Source organism: Syngnathus floridae, unplaced genomic scaffold, assembly GCF_059516105.1.
Source record: "Syngnathus floridae isolate MCC-2025c unplaced genomic scaffold, RoL_Sflo_1.0 HiC_scaffold_26, whole genome shotgun sequence".
Classification (NCBI taxonomy): Eukaryota; Metazoa; Chordata; class Actinopteri; order Syngnathiformes; family Syngnathidae; genus Syngnathus; species Syngnathus floridae.
In genome coordinates, this window is record NW_028284055.1 from 43967 (window position 1) to 59921 (window position 15955).

Genomic DNA, 15955 nt, shown 5'->3' on the forward strand with positions numbered 1-15955 from the left:
GCCTGATCCTGAATGAGGAGAAGATGAAGGAAATCATCGTCGACTTCAGGAAAAAACAGCCTCACCACGCTCCACTGATCATCAACAGCTCAGCTGTGGAGGTGGTCAGCACCACCAAATTCCTGGGGGTCCACATCACAGAAGACCTCACCTGGACTATGAACACTACGGCACTGGTCAAGAGGGCACAGAAGCGCTTGTACTTCCTGCGGAGGATGAGGAGAGCCCACCTGCCCCCACCCATCATGAGGACGTTCTACAGGAGCACCATAGAGAGCATTCTGACAAGCTGTCTCTCTGTGTGGTGTGGAGGCTGCACCGCCTCCGATTGGAAGAACGTGAGGAGAGTGGTGAGGACAGCAGAGAGGATCATAGGGGCTCCTCTTCCCTCCATTCAGGACATTTCATCTCAGCGCTGCATGTCCCGTGCCCGTAACATCATCAATGACCCATCACACCCCCACCATGGACTGTTCTCCCTGCTGCCCTCTGGGAAGAGGTTTGCAGCATCCGCTGCAGGTCCACCAGGTTCTGCAACAGCTTTTTCCCTGCTGTCATCAGACTGTTGAACACTAGAACTGTTGAGCTCTAAACTGAACTCTGCATCACACATTCACAGAACTGTACTTTATGACACTACGGACCTCTATCTTGCACTATCTCGCACTACCAACTTTACTGAACTTGTATAAACCCTTTAAATAGAAGTTTAATACATGGTTTAGCATTCCTCTGCACACTCTTGAATACTGTTTTGCCTACTTGCACTATTGCATAATTATCACTGCTGCACTTTATACTTATTTTTAATATATATATATATATATATATAGTATATATGTATATATATATATTTTCATAGGGTATGTTACTTCTATTCAACTGCAATATCACTACTTTGTTGTAAGACGTATGCAACGGAATTTCGTTTTGTATGCACCATGTGCAGACAAGATGACAATAAAGTTTGTCTAAGTCTAAGTCATGTCAGGTCAGCTGTCTGGAGAGAGAGAGAAGTCAGGACCTGCGGGCGGAGCACCACCGTGCCACCGCCGCCATGACGGAACTCAAAAGCAAACTCCATGAGGAGAAGCAGAAAGAGTTAGCCATTACCAGGGAGACATTACTGCGGCAGCATGAAATGGAGCTGATGAGAGTGATCAAAATCAAAGATGGAGAGATCCAGCGACTGAATGCCTTGGTCCTCAGCCTGAGGGACGGCTCCATGGACAAGGTGATCCGCTCTATCCGTGTCTGACTATCCGCACGCCACGTCGGGCTTCGATGCGGCCGCTACCGTATTGTGTAGCTTGTCCCCAGTAAGCGTCGCGGCGCTCCGTTGCGGTCTCAACGGCCCGGTGTGGCGCAATGTCTGCTCAGGTGAGGAGGGGGGGCGCTTTGCTGGCGGAGGTGGAGGAGACGCAGCGGTGTCGGGAGACCGAGCGGTGTCGCCTCCACCAGGAGCGCGGAAGAAGCCCTGGCAGCGGCCCAGCAGGCCTGGCAGTCCCGAGCGGCCGAGCTCCGATCGGCTCATCACCAGCATCGGGAGGAGCTGAGCCGAACCAAGAGAGACTGCGAGAGGGAGATCCGCCGACTGGTAGGACTGATCAGATGCGCGGTGCGTGGCTATGTTCCCAATTTCGTTGTATACCTGCAGTGCAATGACACCTAAGGCATTCTATTCTATTCTATTTCACAAGAAGAAAATGTCCGGTTGCTCGCTTCGCTTTTGTCACAGCAAAGGTGTTCTAGTCGATTCAAGAAAAAAATTGGCCGGTTGCTCTCTTTGTTTTTGTCACAATTCTGGCAAATGAGTTTGCCCGCCTGCCTGAGCGCTCCCCGTTTGTACATCCAGACGGATGAGATCAAGCTGAAAGACAGAGCGGTTAGTGTTTTGGATGAAGCCCTGGGGCCGGCCACGTCCACCGCCTTCAGCTGCAGACTCAGGCTGCCGAGCAGCAGATCGCTGCCCTGAGGGATTCCCAAAGGGCGGGCCTAAACTACCCTGGAAGTGGGGTCAACGCCGCTACTAGCAATCCTCTTCATTGCGTAAGCCACCTCATCACACACTTGCAGTACGCATGACTTAGTTCGTTGCTGGAGGAAGGTAGCACAAAAACAGTTTTGAACTTTGAACGAGTGCTTGTGTGTGTGTGTTGCGGGGCGTTTTCAGTCTCAGGAGGATCGGGACACGCGACGGTTTCATCTGAAAATCGCTGAGCTCAGCGCAGTCATCAGGAAACTGGAGGATCGAAACGCCCTGCTTTCTGAAGAGCGCAATGAACTGGTAATTTATTGACGGCACGCTTGAAGGTTTGCGCTACGTTTGATGCGCGCCATCCAGCGAGGCACCCATTGCGCTTGCTTATTAGTTGAGCGGCGCGGCGAGTCGGTTGCCTGGTAGATGTCTTTTATTGGGAGCCAAAGCCACGATTCCGTTCAAACCGATGCAAAAGGAATGGATACGTTCTGGCCCGCGTGTTGTGCGTCTTTCACATCCCGCACTTCATGCTTGCAGCTAAAGCGACTGAGAGAAACAGAAAGCCAGTTTCTGCCACTCCTGTACAAAAACAAACGCCTGAGCAGGAAGAATGAAGAACTCTCGCTGGTGCTGTGTCGCCTTGAAAACAAAGTGCGCTTTGTCACCCAGGAGAACGAGGAGATGGCAAGCTTGGTAAGTCGACGCGGACAACGGCGGCGTGCCAACAGAGTCCACTGCATTTGTGTTCCACAGAGAAGGCCTAGTTCGCTCAATGACCTGGACCGCGGTTGCGGCCAGCAGGACGGTGAAATGGAGTTCCTTCAAGTTGTGGAGCAGCGGCACATCATCGACGACTTGTCCAAGGTCTTCAGGCAGGCGACTCGGTGCACGTACGGCAGCGCCGCGCTCGCTCGCTGTCGCCAGGAAACCTTTTCCGTCCAAAGCTTGGCCGGCGGCCGCCATCCAAAAAATTGGCCCCTTAAATTCCGACCTTTCAAGCAGGAGCATTGTGCGCACGCGTTTGAACACGCTTTAGACTTGTTTTGCCGTTTTCAGCAGCTCAAAGCTCCCGTTTTGTCAGCGCCTTTGCCACTCGCTGTGCGCTGAAAACGACGGACTTGCCCGGCTGCTCAGCCCGTCAACCATGAGCCGCGAGCGCGACGTCATTGTCCGTAGGCAGCTAGTGGCAAAATGCACCCTGTTAGAGTTGCGCTCGCTCCAACTTATTTTGCAAGAACCACACGGGAGACAAGTAAGTTCTTTTGGACACCTGCAGGTGGAGAGTCCATCCGTTGTACGAATGAAGTCTGACTCTCGGCTCCTGCACGAGCATTTTAATTAAGAGAAACAGGGTGGGTGTAAGAGTGGATTGAATAGAGGAAGCCCTTGACCTCTAGTCAAAACATAGCAAGGGGTGTTTTACGACTTTGTGTAGGAAGGGATAAGCGATAGGGATAAATAAGGGATAAATAATATTATTTATTACAGGTCGCAGTCAAAGTCAAAGCAACACAATGATACGATAAAGATAATCTGGAAAACCCTGACACACCCTGTAGTTGTCACTTTTGGAAAAGACGAGCGTCCCTCCAATCATCGCCGGTGACGTGTTTTTCAGGCTCTGGAGACAGGAGCTCATGTCAGAAATGTCATTGTGAGTCGCGTTTGTTTCTGCGCCGGAGCCGTTCGTTCCCTTTGCATCCAAAGAATCTCAAAGGCGGATTATTTGTGTCGACAGGAGAGAGATTTGCTGCTACGATACCGACGTCGAGAATCTCTGAGGAGGAACAAAGCGTGAGGTCCTGCAAGGTGAGTCTGTTTGTTTGCGGCTGCTTGGTGTTGCGCAAGATGAAATGGCCTTTTTCTCGCTATCGTTCCTCTCGTCGATTCATCGTGAGGTGTCGCTTCAGTTTGTTCAGAGAGATGTTTGCTTCCGCGCCCGCAGGTCATCGAAACATTTTACGGCTACGACGAAGACGTGTTGGTGGACTCGGACGGATCGTCCTTGTCTTTTCACACCGACAGAACCCCCGACACGGAACCCGAAGAGGTAGCCCGCCATTTCTGCCAGCGTATTGGCACCAAACATTCCTCTTCAGCCTGGAATCGGACTCGTCTTTGCGTCGCGGGTGCTTTGTCGCCGGTCTGACTGATTCTGGTACTAGTGCTGTGTTGCATTGGTGTGTGCATGAAGAGGCGGAGCTTCGCTACCGCCAGCTGACGCAAGAATATCAAGCGCTGCAACGAGCCTACGCTCTGCTAGCCCAGACCAGCGAAGGGGACTACGACGCCGAGAAGGAGATCAAGGTGGCGCCCCTTCCCGCAACCCCCGGCCGGGTCGCAGCCTCCCCGTTCTCACCCAGCCTCGGGTGTTCTCTGGTCTGAAAGGAGGAGGAGGAGCCTCCCTCCTCCTCCTTTCAGACCAGAGAAAAGCTGATGGTAGAAATGGGTCACTATCAAAGCAGAGTAGCAGATCTGGAGTCAGCGCTGAAGCAACAAGGACAGGTAAGCTCATCAATGAGCACACCTTTTTCTCAGACAAAATAGCTACATTCTTCAGTCACTCATCCGTCTGGCATTACTGGACCAACCCCCCCCCCCCCCCCCCCCCCCCCGAACGTGGCTGGGAAAATGCGGAGAAAAGCAAATGTCATTTTCCAGTCAACCAAAGAATTTGTGGATGAAAATGACACAACATTCCAAAGCTGTCCACGCGTTTGTCTCTTCTAGAATGTCAAGTGGGTGGAGGAGAAGCAGCTGCTGCGTCAGAGCAATCAGCAGTTGGCCGAAAAGGTGACGGAAAGAAAGGCGCTGGGCGGAGTCGCTTGGCGTCACACCTGTCGGGAAGCCCCGCAGATGAGGTCTGACTGTCTTTTCAGGTCAGGCGGATGGAGGCGGAAGAAGCGCGTCTGAAAGAGCACATCCAGGATATCCGAGACCAAAACGAACTGCTTGAGTTCCGCATCCTGGAGCTGGAGGTGGGAAGACTCGCACAAGCGTGTTGAGGCCAGAGATGTGACGGACGGACGGACGGACGGACGGACGGATGCATGCCTCTGCCTTTCAGGAGAGGGAGTGGCGCTCCCCCGTCTTGAAGTTTCTGCAAGTCCGTTTCCCAGACGGCCTCAGCCCTTTGCAGATCTACTGCGAGGCCGAGGGCGTGAGCGTACGTAAGGCGTCCCTCGCAACCCTAACCTTAACCCGAGGTCCCAGAACACCTTACATTGCTCCTTGCGCCTTTCCCCCGGACATCGTCATCAGTGATCTGATGAAGAAGCTGGACATCCTGGGCTATAACGCCGTAAGTGTATGTCGAACTCCTTATGTTCGCACTCCACGAGACTCGGCGGCTCAAATGTGACTTTTGGAAGGCTTTGCGCTGAAAGAAGCTTGTTGACGCTGTGCCTTTGGGATCTTGCAGAATCTCACCAACGAGGAGCAGGTGGTCGTGATTCACGCCAGGACCCTTCTCACCCTAGCCGAGAAGGTAACGCGCACGTCCACGCACGCTCTCGCATTCTGCTTATGTGACAGCAGCCTTTCCTCAGTGGTTAGAATACATCAAAGTGACCAAGTCAGCACTTCAACAGAAGATGTTGGACATTGAAAGTGAGAAGGTAGACAGACACGCGACATCAGCCAAGGGGAACTCCGGCAATGTGCCCCAACAATTCTGACCTTGAGCTGTGCTAGGATATGTTCTGCAAGCAGAAGGGCTACCTGGATGAAGAGTTGGACTTCAGGAAGTGTTCCATGGACCAGGCTCATAAGGTAAGCCGCCCTCAAATCTCCCGCCGGACCACTGATGGACGAGGATTGCGGCCCAGAGGATCCTGGAGCTGGAGGCCATGTTGTACGAGGCGCTACCGCAGCGGGACTGCCCCGCCACGGACGGCGAAAAAGCCAGCCACGCTGGCGTGAATGACGTGCTGACGGCGGATCAGAGAGAAGAGCTTAGGAGCGCCGTGGACCAATGGAAGCGAGCCCTGATGTGCGAGTTGAGGGAGCGCGACGCTTGCATCCTCCAAGAGAGAATGGATCTGCTGCACAGCGCGCAACAGGTAAGGGCCCAAAGCCAGCCCGGCACTTACTTGCACGCTTACTGGCTTTTGAATGCCACTTTCCATTTGTCCGTCCTAGAGGAACAAAGAGCTGAAAGAATTCATCGAAGCTCAGAAGAGACAAATCAAACAATTGGAGGAGAAGTTTCTGTTTCTCTTTCTATTCTTCTCCTTGGCCTTCATTCTGTGGCCCTAACACCAGCTGGTGAGTGAGCTCCAGCGGCACCGCACTCGACACCTCCGATACACTGCCAGCCGGTCTCAGACGTTGGCAGACGCTCCGATGCCAACGTATACCCCCCGCCACGGTGACAGAGGCACCGCGTCACACCGGCGCTCATCCAATCAGAAGGCAGGAAAAGCAAATTCACATGCAGGGCACTTTTGAACCAGAAGAGAGCGCCACAAAAAACGGTTGTTGCCCCAAACGCGCACTAAAAAGGGTCAGAATAACAAGAGTCCCACTGGCCAGCCGGGGCCACCCGTCCAGCTGTTTCTTCAGGGGGGAAAAAAATTGGAGTCACCGGTGAGTACATTTTGCATTTAGCTCTGCTTTTCTGCTTCTGTCTTCAAGTGTGTGGCATCCTGCGATCAAAGATTCAGCCAACCCCAAAGCGGTTGACCTCAACGTCCCACCACCATGCCTACCAGAGCAGGTGACGTGATGCTTTGGACATCCTTCCGTCTCAGATGCCCAAAAGTACTCTTTGCCACATCTGCGGCAATACGGTGTCTTTTCAAAGGTGCAAATAAATCCAGCGTGGGCGGAACACGCACGTCTTCGGTTTTTCCCGCTTTGTTTGTGTGACAGCTGTTGTGAAAATTTTATACAAATAAAGTTGTATAGTACAGGTTTGGCCAAGCCGCAACTCCCGAACCGCATGCGGCTCTTTTATGTTCATATCAACATTTGTGTGTGTGTGTGTGTGGGGGGGGGGGGGGGGGGGGGGGGGTGTTGTGCGTGTTGGCTTCACTTGAGTTCAATTTGGTATTTTGGTCAAAAGCGCATGTGGTGAAATTCCACAAAGTAGGATGGGCAAACACATTTCTTTAAACTATGAGTGTCAATTGGGCTCTCGAAATGGCAGGGAAAAGATGCACAGCAAAACGAAAATACGTAGATGAACACAGGACGTTTTAATCAGAGTGGGAAAGTTTCTATTTTTTGTTGAACGTGATGGCAAACCATTCTGCCTGATATGTCAGACCTCAGCGCATTTCAAAGATTCAAATCTTCAGCGCCATGCACTTCAGCTCACTCCATGCTAACATTGATCAGGCGTCGAACCCGCATCATCATGCTTAAGAGGTGGCCATGCTAACCAGTGCGCCATTATGTCAACGCATAATAACTAAGTCTACTGGTCAAAACAGCGGTTACTATATGACGTCGCTACGTCGTGGTCACGTGACGCAGACAAGACGTCAATGGACGTGGGCAGAGTTAACTTGTTTAAAAGGGAGTAGGCAGAAGAAATATTTAATTTATTTAAATCTATTTTGAGTGCACACCATTATGCCAATGCATAACAACTGTAAATCTACTAAACAAAACAGCGGTTGCTATATGACATCTGCCACGTCGTGGTCACGTGACATACGTGACGTCGATGGGCGTAACTTTCGCCGGAATTCAAATCCGCGGGGAGAGTTAACTTGTTTAAAAGAGAGTGGGCAGAAGAATTATTTAATTTATTTAAATCTATTTGGTGTGTGCGCCATTATGTCAATGCATAACAACTGTAAGTCTACTAAACAAAACAGCGGTTGCTATATGAGTCTGCCACGTCGTGGTCACGTGACGCGGACGTGACGTCGACGCCTACTTTACATCCCACCGATCACAGGACCCCCTCGGCTGCATAACCGTGCCCCCTTCCCAACCAATCGGATTTGCTATACGCGAAAACGACGCCAATGGAAAGAGCTTCCGCCCAAATTTAAATCCGTGGGCGCGGCTCGCAGCAGGAAGTAGGAAAATGGCGGCGATGTTGACAAAGACACAGCGGACGGTAACATACGACTAACAAGAGAAATAGTTTTATTTTCTGCTTGCAACTGGACCGTCCAGAGCGTACACGGTAAGTACAACTCATCGTTTTTAAAAAGAAGTACTTTTGTTGCCCTGAAAAGCGAGTGAGCGTGGCGTTTGTGGGGGACGTCGAATTTCGACGATTCTTTCTGGTCAACGGTTGTAAATGATTGTGTTGATTAAAAAAGAAAACTTGATGTAACTCTACTTTTAACTGCCGTTTCAGATAGATTTGGAATTGCATCACATCCAATTTTGCCTAGAGCGTACACGGTAAGTAACACTCGTTGTGTTTAAGGAGATTTACGTTTGTAATAGCAGAAGTGTAGCCGCGTTGCGTTGTACGTGTGAATGTTGGTCCGGGCGAAATGTTAATGTTTAATTTCATTCCTTTAGGTTCCACGGTGTTTGTTGGCTGCAAGTTTTCCACTGCAAGAAGAGGCTCATATCATTGACCAGGAGCGAGCTACAATGGTGAGTAGCCATAACATTTATGTTAAACACTTCCTATTTCATGTCTAACAGTACTTGATTTAACAAATAACCATAAATAAATACAGTGTGGGCACTGAAGTTAACATATGTGATTATACTGCCTAATCTGTCACCGAGTAGATTGTTGCAAAGTAATATAAGATCCAAAGTTGTAATTCAGAATAGTTTTCAAAAGAAGGCCATTAGAATTATATACAAGTCTGATTACCCTGAACAAGCTATTAATTAAATCACAAATTCTTCAATTCAAAGATTTGGTAGATTATCAGACAAATAATGTCTAACAGTAATTGATTTAACACATCACGATAAGTAGATTGAGTGTGGGCACTCTCAAGTTAACATATGTGATTATACTGCCTAATCTGTTACAGAGTATGTTGTTGCCAAGTAATGTAGAATAGATCCAAAGTAGTAATCCAGAATAGTTTTGAAGAGGCCATTAGAATGATAAACAAATCTGATTACCTTGAACATAATAACAAGCTAAGTGTTTAATATGTCCTATGAAGTCAAAATTGGGCACCATCATGTGGTGAAATTTGGAATTGCATCACATCCAATTTTGCCTGGGAACAAACAGATTACATAAATCTTAGTTTTGAATAAGCCACTCCTTCTCAAACAAGTAAACTCTGCCCATTTTGCGCAGTAGATGTTCTGTTAATATCTAGTATTTATACAAAGTCATAATTTAAATTGCTTTCAACCTTCATTCATCGGTTCAACCAACATTACTCGCTCTTATTACCAACTTGTATTGATTTAACTAAGCGTTTAATACTTCCTATCAGGTCTCAAATCGAGATTTGGCAAAATACAATTTCAGCAAATCCAATTTTGCCAGGGAACAAAAATAGATTAAATAAACTAAATAAGTCCTCTTCCCATTAAATAAATCAGAAAAGTCTGTCTTGTAACCAGTCCTCTTCAAACAAGTAAAGTCTGCCCATTTTGTGCCGTAGATTTTGTGTCTATGCCTAGTATTTAAACAAAATCATAATTTAAACGACTTCTTTCCTTCATTCACTTTGGAAATTTGGAATTGCAGCAAATCGAATTTTGGCAGGGAACAAAAATAGATCAATTAAACTAAATAAGTCTTCTTCCCATTAAATAAATTAAAAAAGTCTGTCTTGTAACCAGTCCTTTTCAAACAAGTAAAGTCTGCCCATTTTGTGCCGTCGATTTTGTGTTAATGCCTAGTATTTATACAAAATCATAATTTAAAGGACTTCATTCCTTCATTCACTTTGGAAATTTGGAATTGCAGCACATCAAATTTTGCCTGGGAAGAAAAGTAGATTAAATAAATTTAATAAGTCTTACTACTTCCCATTAAATAAATTAAATACGTCTTACTTGTTCCCACTCCTTTTCAAAACAGTAGTTTAAAACGAGGGCCCTTCACTCAATCTTTAACCTCAACCCCGCACGTTGTGTTGTATCTGTGAATGTTGGTTGTGGCCAAATGATAGTTTTCTTTCATTCGTTTAGGTTCCAAGAAAACTTGATGTAACTCTACTTTTAACTGCCGTTTCAGATAAGCGGGTATTACGTCGCAGTCAAATGCCGCGGATATGACGTAATTGCCCGAACCTCCGCCAAAATTCAAATCTGTTGGCGCGATGGCTGTGAGCCACTGAGCAGCGACGATTATCAACAGAAATATCTTTATTTTCTGCTTGCAACTGGACCGTCTAGAGCGTACACGGTAAGTAACACTCATTGTGTTTAAGGAGATTTACGTTTGTAATAGCAGAAGTGTAGCCGCGTTGCGTTGTACGTGTGAAAATTGGTCGAGGCGAAATGTTAATGTTTAATTTCATTCCTTTAGGTTCCACGGTGTTTGTTGGCTGCAAGTTTTCCACTGCAAGAAGAGGCTCGTATCATTGATCAGGAGCGAGCTACAATGGTGAGTAGCCATAACATTTATGTTAAACACTTCCTATTTCATGTCTAACAGTACTTGATTTAACAAATAACCATAAATAAATACAGTGTGGGCACTGAAGTTAACATATGTGATTATACTGCCTAATCTGTCACGGAGTAGATTGTTGCAAAGTAATATAAGATCCAAAGTTGTAATTCAGAATAGTTTTCAAAAGAAGGCCATTAGAATTATATACAAGTCTGATTACCCTGAACAAGCTATTAATTAAATCACAAATTCTTCAATTCAAAGATTTGGTAGATTATCAGACAAATAATGTCTAACAGTAATTGATTTAACACATCACGATAAGTAGATTGAGTGTGGGCACTCTCAAGTTAACATATGTGATTATACTGCCTAATCTGTTACAGAGTATGTTGTTGCCAAGTAATGTAGAATAGATCCAAAGTAGTAATCCAGAATAGTTTTGAAGAGGCCATTAGAATGATAAACAAATCTGATTACCTTGAACATAATAACAAGCTAAGTGTTTAATATGTCCTATGAAGTCAAAATTGGGCACCATCATGTGGTGAAATTTGGAATTGCATCACATCCAATTTTGCCTGGGAACAAACAGATTACATAAATCTTAGTTTTGAATAAGCCACTCCTTCTCAAACAAGTAAACTCTGCCCATTTTGCGCAGTAGATGTTCTGTTAATATCTAGTATTTATACAAAGTCATAATTTAAATTGCTTTCAACCTTCATTCATCGGTTCAACCAACATTACTCGCTCTTATTACCAACTTGTATTGATTTAACTAAGCGTTTAATACTTCCTATCAGGTCTCAAATCGAGATTTGGCAAAATACAATTTCAGCAAATCCAATTTTGCCAGGGAACAAAAATAGATTAAATAAACTAAATAAGTCCTCTTCCCATTAAATAAATCAGAAAAGTCTGTCTTGTAACCAGTCCTCTTCAAACAAGTAAAGTCTGCCCATTTTGTGCCGTAGATTTTGTGTCTATGCCTAGTATTTAAACAAAATCATAATTTAAACGACTTCTTTCCTTCATTCACTTTGGAAATTTGGAATTGCAGCAAATCGAATTTTGGCAGGGAACAAAAATAGATCAATTAAACTAAATAAGTCTTCTTCCCATTAAATAAATTAAAAAAGTCTGTCTTGTAACCAGTCCTTTTCAAACAAGTAAAGTCTGCCCATTTTGTGCCGTCGATTTTGTGTTAATGCCTAGTATTTATACAAAATCATAATTTAAAGGACTTCATTCCTTCATTCACTGTGGAAATTTGGAATTGCAGCACATCAAATTTTGCCTGGGAAGAAAAGTAGATTAAATAAATTTAATAAGTCTTACTACTTCCCATTAAATAAATTAAATACGTCTTACTTGTTCCCACTCCTTTTCAAAACAGTAGTTTAAAACGAGGGCCCTTCACTCAATCTTTAACCCCAACCCCGCACGTTGTGTTGTATCTGTGAATGTTGGTTGTGGCCAAATGATAGTTTTCTTTCATTCGTTTAGGTTCCAAGAAAACTTGATGTAACTCTACTTTTAACTGCCGTTTCAGATAAGCGGGTATTACGTCGCAGTCATGTGCCGTGGATATGACGTAATTGCCCGAACCTCCGCCAAAATTCAAATCTGTTGGCGCGATGGCCGTGAGCCACTGAGCAGCGACAATTATCAACAGAAATATCTTTATTTTCTGCTTGCAACTGGACCGTCTAGAGCGTACACGGTAAGTAACACTCATTGTGTTTAAGGAGATTTACGTTTGTAATAGCAGAAGTGTAGCCGCGTTGCGTTGTACGTGTGAAAATTGGTCGAGGCGAAATGTTAATGTTTAATTTCATTCCTTTAGGTTCCACGGTGTTTGTTGGCTGCAAGTTTTCCACTGCAAGAAGAGGCTCGTATCATTGACCAGGAGCGAGCTACAATGGTGAGTAGCCATAACATTTATGTTAAACACTTCCTATTTCATGTCTAACAGTACTTGATTTAACAAATAACCATAAATAAATACAGTGTGGGCACTGAAGTTAACATATGTGATTATACTGCCTAATCTGTCACGGAGTAGATTGTTGCAAAGTAATATAAGATCCAAAGTTGTAATTCAGAATAGTTTTCAAAAGAAGGCCATTAGAATTATATACAAGTCTGATTACCCTTAACATAACAACAAGCTATTAATTAAATCACAAATTCTTCAATTCAAAGATTTGGTAGATTATCAGACAAATAATGTCTAACAGTAATTGATTTAACACATCACGATAAGTAGATTGAGTGTGGGCACTCTCAAGTTAACAGATATGATTATACTGCCTAATCTGTTACAGAGTATGTTGTTGCCAAGTAATGTAGAATAGATCCAAAGTAGTAATCCAGAATAGTTTTGAAGAGGCCATTAGAATAATAAACAAATCTGATTACCTTGAACATAATAACAAGCTAAGTGTTTAATATGTCCTATGAAGTCAAAATTGGGCACCATCATGTGGTGAAATTTGGAATTGCATCACATCCAATTTTGCCTGGGAACAAACAGATTAAATAAATCTTAGTTTTGAACAAGCCACTCCTTCTCAAACAAGTAAACTCTGCCCATTTCGCGCAGTAGATGTTCTGTTAATATCTAGTATTTATACAAAGTCATAATTTAAATTGCTTTCAACCTTCATTCATCGGTTCAACCAACATTACTCGCTCTTATTACCAACTTGTATTGATTTAACTAAGCGTTTAATACTTCCTATCAGGTCTCAAGGCAAGATTTGGCAAAATACAATTTCAGCAAATCCAATTTTGCCAGGGAACAAAAATAGATTAAATAAACTAAATAAGTCTTCTTCCCATTAAATAAATCAGAAAAGTCTGTCTTGTAACCAGTCCTCTTCAAACAAGTAAAGTCTGCCCATTTTGTGCCGTAGATTTTGTGTCTATGCCTAGTATTTAAACAAAATCATAATTTAAACGACTTCTTTCCTTCATTCACTTTGGAAATTTGGAATTGCAGCAAATCGAATTTTGCCAGGGAACAAAAATAGATCAATTAAACTAAATAAGTCTTCTTCCCATTAAATAAATTAAAAAAGTCTGTCTTGTAACCAGTCCTTTTCAAACAAGTAAAGTCTGCCCATTTTGTGCCGTCGATTTTGTGTTAATGCCTAGTATTTATACAAAATCATAATTTAAAGGACTTCATTCCTTCATTCACTTTGGAAATTTGGAATTGCAGCACATCAAATTTTGCCTGGGAAGAAAAGTAGATTAAATAAATTTAATAAGTCTTACTACTTCCCATTAAATAAATTAAATACGTCTTACTTGTTCCCACTCCTTTACAAAAAAGTAGTTTAAAACGAGGTCCCTTCACTCAACCTTTAACCCTATTTATTCACCTTCTAGGCTAAGTGTTAAAGGCTAAGTGTTAAAGGCTAAGTGTTAAAGGCTAAGTGTTAGAGGCTAAGTGCCAGAGGCTAGGCGCCAGAGGCGAGTTTTTGTGGGCTGAAGTTTTAGTGGGGTTAGTGTGAATACAATCCAAAAGAATACAACAGAATACAATACAATAGAATATAATACATAGATTAAATTCAATAGCTCTTACTACTTCCCATTAAATAAATTAAATACGTCTTACTTGTTCCCAATCCTTTTCAAAAAAGTAGTTTAAAACGAGGGCCCTTCACTCAACCTTTAACCTCAACCCCGCACGTCACATTGTGTTGTATCTGTGAATGTTGGTTGTGGCCAAATGATAGTTTTCTTTCATTCGTTTAGGTTCCACGGTGTTTGTTGGCTATGTTTTCCACTGTCAGAAGGATGAAAATACAAAGTACAACGCTTGGACGTGGGCGAAGACGTCACCGGTGAGTCCTTCCTTCCTATTTATTTACCTTCTAGATGCTAGAGGCTAAGTGTTAGAGGCTAAGTGTTAGAGGCTAAGTGTTAAACACAATACGAACAACACAACGATACTGCACTGAACAACACGATACCGCACTGAGAAACACGATACCGCACTGAACAACACGATACCGCACTGAACAACACCATGCCGCACTGAACACCATGCCGCACTGAACAACACCATCCCGCACTGAACAACACCATGCCGCACTAAACAACACCATGCCGCACTGAACAACACCATGCCTCACTGAACGACACCATGCCGCACTGAAAGACACCATGCCGCACTGAACGACACCATGCCGCACTGAAAGACACCATCCCGCACTGAACACCATGCCGCACTGAACAACACCATCCTGCACTGAACAACACCATCCCGCACTGAACAACACCATGCCGCACTGAACAACATTATGCCGCACTGAACATTATGCCGCACTGAACAACACCATGCCGCACTGAACAACACCATGCCGCACTGAACAACATTATGCCGCACTGAACAACACCATGCCGCACTGAACAACACCATGCCGCACTGAACAACACCATGCCGCACTGAACAACATTATGCCGCACTGAACAACACCATGCCGCACTGAACAACACCATCCTGCACTGAACAACACCATTCCGCATTGAACACCATGCCGCACTGAACAACACCATCCCGCACTGAACAACACCATCCCGCACTGAACAACACCATGCCGCACTGAACAACATTATGCCGCACTGAACAACATTATGCCGCACTGAACAACACCATGCCGCACTGAACAACACCATGCCGCACTGAACAACACCATGCCGCACTGAACAACATTATAACGCACTGAACAACACCATCCCGCACTGAACAACACCATGCCGCACTAAACAACATTATGCCGCACTGAACAACATTATGCCGAAATGAACAACACCATGCCGCACTGAACAACACCATGCCGCACTGAACAACACCATCCTGCACTGAACAACACCATCCCGCACTGAACAACACCATGCCGCACTGAACAACACCATGCCGCACTGAACAACACCATGCCGCAATGAACAACACCATCCCGCACTGAACAACATTATGCCGCACTGAACAACATTATGCCGCACTGAACAACATTATGCCGCACTGAACAACATTATGCCGCACTGAACAACATTATGCCGCACTGAACAACACCATGCCGCACTGAACAACACCATGCCGCACTGAACAACACCATGCCGCACTGAACAACACCATGCCGCACTGAACAACACGATCCCGCATTGAACAACACCATGCCGCACTGAACAACACCATCCTGCACTGAACAACACCATCCCGCACTGAACAACACCATGCCGCACTGAACAACATTATGGCGCACTGAACAACATTATGGCGCACTGAACAACACCATGCCGCACTGAACAACACCATGCCGCACTGAACAACACCATGCCGCAATGAACAACACCATCCCGCACTGAACAACACCATGCCGCACTGAGCAACACCATGCCGCACTGAACAACACCATGCCGCACTGAACAACACCATTCCGCAC

The 15955-nt window shown here is 45.2% G+C and overlaps 1 long non-coding RNA gene across 1 annotated transcript; it reads left to right on the plus strand.

Annotated features, from left to right (window-relative positions):
• Positions 1-10117: 10117 nt before the first annotated feature.
• Positions 10118-14355, plus strand: LOC148378819 (uncharacterized). The gene is made up of 3 exons (XR_015855598.1): positions 10118-10283; positions 12343-12420; positions 14265-14355. It is a non-coding gene; the product is annotated as an uncharacterized LOC148378819 (long non-coding RNA).
• The last annotated feature ends 1600 nt before the right edge of the window (positions 14356-15955 follow it).